At 47.2% G+C, this 9,984-nt stretch overlaps 1 protein-coding gene across 1 annotated transcript in view; it reads left to right on the top strand.

The window, feature by feature from the left end:
• Positions 1-988: 988 nt before the first annotated feature.
• The window catches only part of Ttll6 (tubulin tyrosine ligase like 6), a 34,725-nt gene continuing 25,729 nt past the window's right edge, over positions 989-9,984 (top strand). The window contains exon 1 of the mRNA XM_042054868.1: positions 989-1,122. The gene's annotated coding sequence lies outside the window, so the exon portion shown is untranslated. The remainder of the gene's footprint in view (positions 1,123-9,984) is intronic.

Genomic DNA, 9,984 nt, shown 5'->3' with positions numbered 1-9,984 from the left:
AGAAGAAGAAGAAGAAGAAGGAGAGAGGGAGAGGAGGGAGGAGGAGGAGGAGGAGGAGGAGGATTAGGAGGAGGAGGAGGCTGAGGCTGCTGCGTAGTTGCGGAGGAGGAGGAGGAGGAGGAAGGTGGAACTGTAGCTCAGTTGATTAGCAGAGGGCTTGCCTAGCCTGTTCAAAGCCATGGATCAAGCCCCAGCAGCATGGCTAACCCAGGTGTAACAAGGCACACCTGTAGTCTCAGATGTAGAGACAAAAGGATCAGGCTATCTAAGCTGAAAAGACTTGGCTAAACCAAAACCCCACTATTTAAAAACACAGTAGCTTCAAATCAATCCTTTGGTCTTTCAGCAAATTCTGAATTAACACTTGCAGGAATAGCAGGGTTTGTTTTTGCTTTTGTTTTTGTTTTGTTTTTATGCCTGTCTGTTTTTGGAGGCAGTTTGACAGGTGGGCAGTATAGGTCAAAACAGGAGGAATCCAGTCACTACCGAGGTTCCCCACTATAAACAAAATCATATGAGACCCCTGCCCTCCTGCCCCCTTAAGTCTCACTGACTCTTCAGTGTGGGCAGATCTTTTACCGGTCAGTTCAGGGCAAACCACGACCCATCCAAATTCTGGAGGGGACGTCATGTCCGAGCGGCTCATTATAGCTTTGCAATACTCATTTTACTGTGAAAGAAGTTAACCCTCGGAGAGCCTAAGGCCCCACAGTTACAAATATGATAAACTACTGAGTTCGTCCCCTTAATCCACGGCTCTCTCGCGGAGCATCCAGCTTCTAATCTGGAGTAAGTACCCGTCTCTAGAGAATCTAAAAGCAAAGCAAGCCTCTCTCCCAGCAGACCTGAAGAGCAGCTGCTTTGGATTGCGGCTTTCCACCCGCATCTGCGCAGGGGTCCCCACAACGCCCGAACCCAGTAGCACGCCAGCAGGGGGCGCGGACGGGGCGGGGCCAGTCAGAGAGTCCTCCGCGTCTCCAGGGACAACCTAGGCGCTACCCTCTGCGGGCGCTGCGACGGTTAATCAGATTCCCGACGGAGGGGGCATGGCCGCCTGCTGCAGGGGCCGATCGAAACCCTGGGAGGCCCTATATGCAAATATGGGGGCCGGGCGGACCCGAGGTTAGGAGGGGTGCGGGTTGGGGTCGCCGTACCGATCATGTGGCAGCCAAGGGGAACCTGGTTCCTTGCACCGATGAGGTGTGGGCCAGCTAGGGTGGACAGGTCAGAGTCGTCCAGCCTGGGAGAGCCGGGGCAGTAGCGATCGCGGGTAAGGAAGCTCGGAAACCGGGTGCTGGCCCTAAATCTCCGCCTGCTGGAGCCGTCTCCCTAAATACTGGCTCTACCCAGGGCCACCCCTCTGGCTTTCTCGTTGGCGTTCCACGATGCCAGCCTCTCACCCTCATGAAGCGTAGGTTCCGGACGTAGGTTCATCATTTCTTTGTCCCTGGTGCTAGTACTCACTTCTCGCTCGCTCTTCCCGAGTTTTCATACCTAAGGCCACCTGGGGGCAGGCCCATCTTCCCTCTCCCTTCCCCCGGGTCATCATTTTTCTTTCTTTGTCCGAAGAGTACTTCCAGAAAGACAGTTTTGTTTGTTTATTTTTCATGCCTGGAATAACCCTATGCCGACATCGACCCGTCCTGAATAATCTTCTACCCTCGTGAAAGTTATCTAGAATTTGAGACCCAGGGAAATATATCCTTTTCATTTGAGACCAACATGGAAAGGGAACTAAATGCTCATTAATTACTGTTATGTGCCAGGCGCTCCAACAATTTTATGTAGAGTTTGTACCAGTTCTATCATCATCGTCGTCATCATTTTGGGGTGCAAGGGAATCGAACCCAGGGACTTGGACAGGTGCTTCGACACTGAACCCCTCCCCCATCCTCACCTGACAATATGGTACTTATTTTGAGCCATGCACTGCTTGAAGAGCAGTAGAAATACTAGCTGGGTCTTTAGAACGAGGTGAATGGTGTCCATTTATTTAGGAGGACAGTGAGGTATAAAGAGGCCATTACCCGGGGTCACCACTGTAGAAAGCAAGAGAGTGCAAGGCTTGGCTGTCACTCATCTGCCACACCAGCCTCGTGGGAGGCTGAGGCGAGAGAACTCAGACTGGGGTCAGCCTAGGCTGCGTAGGGAGACCCTGGGAAAAGGAAAAGCAAATAGAGATGGGATGTGGACCCAGGTTTGTCTTGGCTAATGTTCTCCTGAGTGTCATGGAGAAAATGGCTGGCCATGACCCTGGCCGAAAACTGCATTTTTAAAAATAATTAATTTAGTTTTATTTTATGTGCATTGGTGTGAAGGTGTCAGATCCCCCTGGAACTGGAGTTACAGACAGTTGTGAGCTGCCATGTGGATGCTGGGAATTGAACCTGGGTCCTCTGGAAGAGCAGCCAGTATTCAAAATGGCATCTTCTAATATCACAAATTTCCCTTTTCTAGTAGAATAAAAGGTGACATCTGAGTGGGCAAGAATCTTATTGTCTCCAGTAAGTCTGGCCTGGCCTGTTATTCTTGACACTAGCTGGACTGCCTGGGTAGATCTAATGAAATCACTAGGTCCTCCTCTGGCTCCTTTCTGAGAGTCTTGCTATGTTTCTCAGCTAACCTGGAGCTTGTCATGTAGCCCCAGCTCTCAGCCCTCTTGCTGCCTCAGCCTCCCGAGTCCTGGGCTTACACACAGGAGCCACTGTGCCTCTAGGTGTGACATTTCAATCCTCCTAGTGCTCCTGTATTCACAGAGAAGATGAGAATGAATAAGGAAATGATAATTCTGGCCAGGCGGTGGTGGCACACAATTTTAATCCCAGCACTCGGGAGGCAGAAGCAAGCGGATCTCTGTGAGTTCGAGGCCAGCCTGGTCTGCAGCATGAGTTCCAGGGCAGCCAAGGCTGTTATGCAGAGAAACCCTGTCTCGAAACCCGCCCGCCCACCTACACACAGAAGGCTAAACCAGAACTAGATCCGGAGTTCTCACTGTTACTTTTGTTACTTTTGTTTCTCTTTTACCCACTGGATATTTTCCCCACAGTTGTCCGCTGGAGACCTTCATAAGGATGCTGCCAATAGGGAAATGACGGAAAGGGGTTGATGAAGGAAAGTTTATTGTTGTGGAAGGAGAAGGAAGTCATGGGCAGGCAATACAGGAAAGCCTTTGACTGTCTGTGTTCCTATGGACTCAAAAGTGCAGCCTCTGAGACTCGGAGATGAAAGAGCTTAGCTGAGATAGCGCCCCCTCCCTTCTTGTTAATCATCCCTCCAACCATTCTTTCCTGGGGGGGGGGGGGGACTCTGGTATTCCTTCAGTCTTGCAAAAGAAAGCGCTAAAAAGTTTTCTGCCCTTCGAACCAGTGCCAGGGGACGAAGAGTAGAAAGCATCTACAGTCCCTCAGAAGTGAACACAAAAGCCTGCTTGGTGGGAGATCAAGGCCAGCCAGCCTGGGTTACAAGAGACCCTATGGCACAAAGCAAAAACAAAAACAAAATGCAAAAAACAAACACATATTTTTCCTCAAGAAAAAAAAAAGTAAATAAAAGAAAAAAACCTAGTTACCAACTGTTCTCCCAAACAACCTGCAGGGGGTTGGGGATTTAGCTCAGTGGTAGAGCGCTTGCCTAGCAAGTGCAAGGCCCTGGGTTCGGTCCTCAGCTTCAGAAAAAAAAAAAAAAAAAAAAAAAAAAAAGAAGACAAAATAACCAAACAACCTGCGGAACCTTTGCTCTGGCCATGGCTGTACTCATTGCTTCCTCCTGGTGGCCAATGCATGGCATTGCCATGCTGTCTGTCTAGATTTGATTGGTTAGTCTTGGTTTTTAAGGTCTCAAGATCAAATCCGCGCGCTAACATGGGAAGAGGAGACGTTAGTGTCTTTTGGTCTTCTGTTTGAGGGGGGTTGTTTGCTTTTTTTTTTTTTTTTGGTTTTTAGAGACAGGGTTTCTCTGTGTACCTTTGGAGCCTGTACTGGCACTCACTTTGTAGACCAGGCTGGCCTAGAACTCACAGAGATCCACCTGTCTCTGCCTCCCGAGTGCTGGGATTAAAGGCGTGCGCCCCCACCACCCCACTTGTTATGTTTTTGAGGTAGAGTCTCACTATGTATTTCTGGCTGGCTTTCAATTTACAGTGTAGACCAGGCTGGCTTTGAACTCACAGAAATCTGACTGCCTCTACTTCCCAAGTGTTGCAATTAAAGCTGTGTATCTTCTTGTTTAATGTGTGTATATATAAACTTTAATATATGTTTATATACATACTTTTTGTTTGTAACCCAGGCTGGCCTGGAACTCCTGGTGTTCCTTCATCAGCCTCCCACGCGCTTGGGTTGTAGGCACACACCACCGTGCCTGACTTTAACCTTCTCTCCTGAGCTCTCCAAGGGTCTTGGTTTATTTTGTCTGCCTGCCGTCTTCACTAAAACAAAGACAACGGGACAGGAGCTTGAATTTTGGTTCTGGTTTCTATGACTTGGTCTCTTAGCTATGGTCAGTTCTCCTCCTCTAATCCAGGCGTGCGTCAGTGTGTGCAGGCTTTTGTCTGAGAGAAAGCTGTTCCGAGAGTAAGTAGGTGGTTGATTAGACTTTCTTCAAGGTCTCTCCCTCCTGAAAGGTTGAGGAATTCCTGGAGAACTTAGAACACATTGTTTTTGAAACCATTCGTGGGTGATCCTCGGCATTCCATAAACTGGGTGTGGAGGCTCCCGTCTTAATTCCAGCACTTGGGAGGAAGAGGCAGGTGGAATTCAGTGAGTTCAAGGCCAGCCTGGTCTACAGATTAAGATCCTGGACAGCTAGGACTACACAGAGAAACCTAGTCTTGAAAAAAAAAAAAAGGAAAAAGTTAAAGGTCATTCTTGGTTGCTTAGCGAGCTTGAGTGTAGCCTGGGTTTAGCTGGGTCAATTCTAATTTATTTTTCTGATATCAGAAAATTAAAATGATTTAGGGGGCTAGTGGGGTACAGATTAATGGTAGACCATGTACCTAGCTTTTTAAGGACCCTGGTTCAATCCCCGTATAACAAAGATGATTTTTTTTTTTATTCAGCCCTGGGTGAAGCAGCTTTTATTCTAAGTCAGAGCTGCCTGAAAAAGAAAAAAAAAAGTAGGGTTCAGGAACAGAGTGCTCACCCAACATCCTGTGTGAGGTCTGGGCTCAATCCCCCCAAGTCCTACAAAAAGAAGCAAAGCAAACGGCCCCCTGCTGATGGGCTAATAACATGTAGGAACAAAACTAGTAAGTTCATTTGTGATGTGGTCAGGCCTATAGTAACAGTGAGAAAGTCAGGTCAGGCACCATGGCTCAGTTTATGATCACAGCACTCAGGAGGCTGAGGCAGGGTCTTTGAATTGAAGACAACCTACTGCTACATAGAGTTCCAGGCCTTATGAGAAAACGGATACACTCACCCATGGTCAAGAAATAGAGGAGTGGGTGGGTGGTGGCTCGGAAGGCAAAAGGACCTGGTGACCCAAGTTTAATCCCTCAGGTCCTCATGGTTGAAGGAAAGAACTGTTTTCAATAAAGTTGTTCTTTGCCTTCCACAGCGCGCACACACACACACACACACACACACACACACACACACGTACACGCACACACACACACCTGTACATGCACATAAAATAAACAAAAAGTTTTTTTGGTTTTTTTTTTTTTTTTGGTTTTTCAAGACAGGGTTTCCCTGTAGTTTCTAGAGCCTGTCCTGGAACTAGCTCTTGTAGACCAGGCTGGCCTCGAACTCAGAGATTCGCCTGCCTCTGCCTCCCGAGTGCTGGGATTAAAAACAAAAAGTTTTTTTTTAAAAAAAACTTTTAAAAAAGATAACGGGGGGGGGGGGGGTTCTGGAGAGATGGCTCAGTGGTTAAGAAGAGCATTGCCTGCTCTTCCAAAGGTCCTGAGTTCAATTCCTGGCAACTACATGGTGGCTCACAACCATCTGTAATGAGGTCTGGTGCCCTCTTCTGGCCTGCAGAAGAATATTGTATACATAACATAAATAAATAAATATTAAAAAAAGATAATGGGGGGGCGGGGGTGTTGAAGCTAAGTGTGGTAGTGCAAGCTTGTAATCCCAGCACTTGGAAGCCTGGTGACCATGAGAACCCGAATCCCCAGTGCATCTGTGATCCCAGCACGGGCTGGGCAGTGACAGGCAGATCCCGCCCGGGCTCACTGGCCAGCCAGTTGAACCAAAACGGCAAGCTGCAGCTTCAGAGAGGAATTCTGCCTCAAGAAATGAAATGGTGAGCAATGGAAGACATTGACCTCTGACCTCTACATATGCATGCATGGGCAGATGCACCTGCACAAATGTGCACACACACACCACATATGCACAGATCAAAAAAGTCAATTCTTTGAGTGCTGCTATAAACAGAGCTACTTGCCACATGGTTTATGTGTATGGGTGTTTTGCTTGCATCTGTTTGGGCAGCACATCTTGCAGTGCCTGTGAAGGCCAGAGGAGGGCAGCAGATTCTCTGAAACTGAAGTTACAAATAACCGCTAGCTGCCACGCAGATGCTGGGGACCAAACCCAGATCCAGTACGCCCAGCCCAGCCCGTGGTGGTTGTTTCTCACTCAGATTCCTAAGAGTTAGGATTACAATGTGAGCCACCATGCCCCTTGTGACACTTGCCATGTGTCATAGACACTACAAAAATGTGAAAGAAATATTAAGGAGAGAGTCACTCGGCTGCTTGTAATTGTGGCATGAAGGAATGTAGACCTACTTTGACAAGAGAAATAGGAATCTGTGTTTTTAATAAAAATGTGCATTTTCTACTTGGAAAGTACTCCTAATGAGCAACTGTAGCAATAGCCAAACTCTCCTATGAGTCAGGGGGATGGTTCTGCAGGCTAGATTTGGGGTGCAAGTCCTCAAAAGATGTTCTTTTAGGAGCGTTTGGAGAGAAGGCAGGATTCAGTCTTGGACATGAAACAGGTTGCAGAGTCTAAGGGGAGAGAAAACAAGGGAAGGGGGGCATGGTGGCTCACATTGTAATCCTAACTCTTGGGAATCTGAGTGAGAAACAACCACCACGGGCTGGGCTGGGCGTACTGGATCTGGGTTTGGTCCCCAGCATCTGCGTGGCAGCTAGCGGTTATTTGTAACTTCAGTTTCAGAGAATCTGCTGCCCTCCTCTGGCCTTCACAGGCACTGCAAGATGTGCTGCCCAAACAGATGCAAGCAAAACACCCATACACATAAAATGAAAATAAATGAGGACTGGAGAGACGGCTCAGAGGTTAAAAGCATTGCCTGCTCTTCCAGACGTCCTGAGTTTAATTCTCAGCAACCACATGGTGGCGTACAACCATCTATAATGAGATCTGGTGCCCTCTTCTAGTGTGCACGCAGAACACTGCGTATGTAATATATGAATATGTAAATAAATAAATAAATAAATCTGAAGAAAGGGATCGAGCTAATTTACATGAAGAAAGAAAAGGCATTTGCATGTAGCAAGGACTGTTGTTTGCCATTTTGCACCTGTCTCAGGTTCCCCCTAGGTGGCTCTTGTGTGTAGCCTAGAGTACAGGCCAGGCCGGATGGAGGCAGGATGGCCATGATGACCCATCCCTCTAGAAGTGCATGGGTTTGGTCCCCTGTTCTGTGTGCTGGGGCTCTGCCACACAAGAGCAAATGGAGCCTGACTGTGTGTGTTTGTCACGGGGCCCCATCACTTAAGCCACTGTAGTCTAGAATTCATGGTTTGCAGCCCCACAACTGCTTTTTTTTTTTTTTTTTTTTTTTTTTTTAACACACGCATGTTCTGTTCTTTGAGGCAGATGTGATGTACTCTTACCACTTGGGGCAAGGTCCTAAAAAAGGCAACAACAGCCCACAATTCCAGAGTTCAAATTTGGGGTCAGTTTTTCCCCAAGTTAACATTAACCTTTAGGTAAACGAGCCACTCCCGTACCAGGGCTGGGTAAAGAGGCACATTGTTGAAGGCCTCGGGAGTGGAACTGTCGTTTACCTGTGAGGAAGGGAGCAGCCCAAGGCCAAGACTTGATGTTCCCCTGTTCTCTTGAACGTTGCCAAGTTCACAGGGGACATTGACTCATATGACCAGCCGAGGTTTTCTCTGTCGTTTGTCCTGAGGGCAACCATGTTTTCCAAGAGCGAAGGAATAAGCACAACCCTTGGCCAGTTCTGTCCTCCTTCCTAGGGATGGTGGTGAGCATTTACTCAGGAGATGTATTTAACAATCCTTGGCAAAGCCATAGCAATATGTCACATGGCGGGTCATTGTGAAATTATTCATAGGTAGCCTTCATAGTCAGAGTTTTACCTGTCACAACCAGGTTAGATTCAGGCAAAGCGAAAGGGTGCCGTGGTATCAGAGACATGGCTGTGGGCTTACAGGTGTTGTCTAGAATTAGCGAGTTTGGATGGAAAAGGGAGATGATTCCTAGGAGATCCAGTGGCCCTGGTGAGACTGCTACAATTGCCTATTGCTGAAGATAGTTAGCTGAAAATGTTAAAATTCCCTTGGGATGTCACATGGTGAACACACACACACAGACACACAAAACCAGGAGCTACATAACCTTCTGAGCCATTTAATCCCCGAATGTTGCCTTTTGTTTTGAAGACAGAGTCTCATTGTCCAGGCTGGCCTCTACTAACTTCACTGAGGATGATCTTGAACTCCTGACCCTCCTGCAGCCACCTGCCAAGTGCTAGGAATTACAGGCTCAAGAATCAACTTCAAAAGCTGGGCGTGGGGGTACACACCTGTAACTCCAGCCTTTGGAGGGAATGAGAAAGGAGAATTGCCGTGAGTTGCAAGCCAGCCTGGGCTACATGGTGAGATTCTGTCTCAAACAAACAGACAAACAAGAGACAAAATAATCCCCAAAGAAGTAAAAGACCCTCTGTACATGAAAATGTGTTTTTGTTTTTCTTCTTTAGGAGATGGGGCCCAGAGATCCTCCTGCCTCAGATTCTGTAGTAGCCAGACCCTAGCTACCATCTCCAGCTTGACAATGTGTTTTAGGAAATTTAGATAACATCAAAATTGGAAGCAACTTATTTGTCCGATAGTAAGGAAAGGGTTGGTTTACTTTAGGCGCATTCCTTCTATAGAATGTTTCATAGCCATTAAAAGCCAGGAAGATGCTGGCCATTAAGATTAAGTGTACCTCACCGAAACCCTGACTACCTACCTGAGTTTGAATCCAAACTCATGTCTAGAGACATGCAAATTTTGCCAACATAAATGGGCCTTTGCCTTTATGGTGTGACATTAAATGGGCAGAAAGAAGCCATAAAAATAGTTAATATAATGTCAGAATAATTAGAATTTAAGAATAAAAGAGAATTCATAGCCAAGACAAAGTTGCTTTGTGAGAGTAAGCAAGCCACAGGTGGTGTCCACCCTCCTTTTTTTGTTGATTGCTTTTGTTTGTTTGTTTTTTGTTTTCTTTTTTTTGGTTTTTTCGAGACAGGGTTTCTCTGCAGCTTTTTTTAGAGCCTGGCCTGGAACTAGCTCTTGTAGACCAGGCTGGCCTCGAACTCACAGAGATCCGCCTGCCTCTGCCTCCCGAGTGCTGGGATTAAAGGTGTGCGCCACCACCGCCCGGCTCTGTTTTTTGTTTTCTAAGACAGGGTTTCTCTGTGTAGCCCTGACTGTCCTGAAACTTACTCCGTAGACTAGGCTGGCCTCGAACTCACAGACATCTGCCTACCTCTGCCTCCCGAGTGCTGGGATGAAGGACGTGTGCTGCCATCACCCAGCTGCCCTCTCATTTTTAAGGTCTTCTTTAACATAATTGCAATACTAATCTGAATAATAATAATCTTTTTTCCCTTTTTAATCCAAAGAATAGAATAGGTAGCAAGTATGTGAATAGAACAGGTAGCAAGGAACAAAAAGGCCTGTGGCCATCAAAGGAGAGGGGCTGGGGTGATGAGGGTGGGAGGGGGGGAGGAAGAGAGGAAGTGGGAGCAATTTATGGTCAT

The sequence above is a fragment of the Arvicola amphibius genome, chromosome 4 (assembly GCF_903992535.2).
Source record: "Arvicola amphibius chromosome 4, mArvAmp1.2, whole genome shotgun sequence".
In the NCBI taxonomy this organism is placed as follows: Eukaryota; Metazoa; Chordata; class Mammalia; order Rodentia; family Cricetidae; genus Arvicola; species Arvicola amphibius.
The sequence above is the reverse complement of the archived record's forward strand: the minus strand, read 5'-3'. Positions and strand labels throughout refer to the sequence as shown.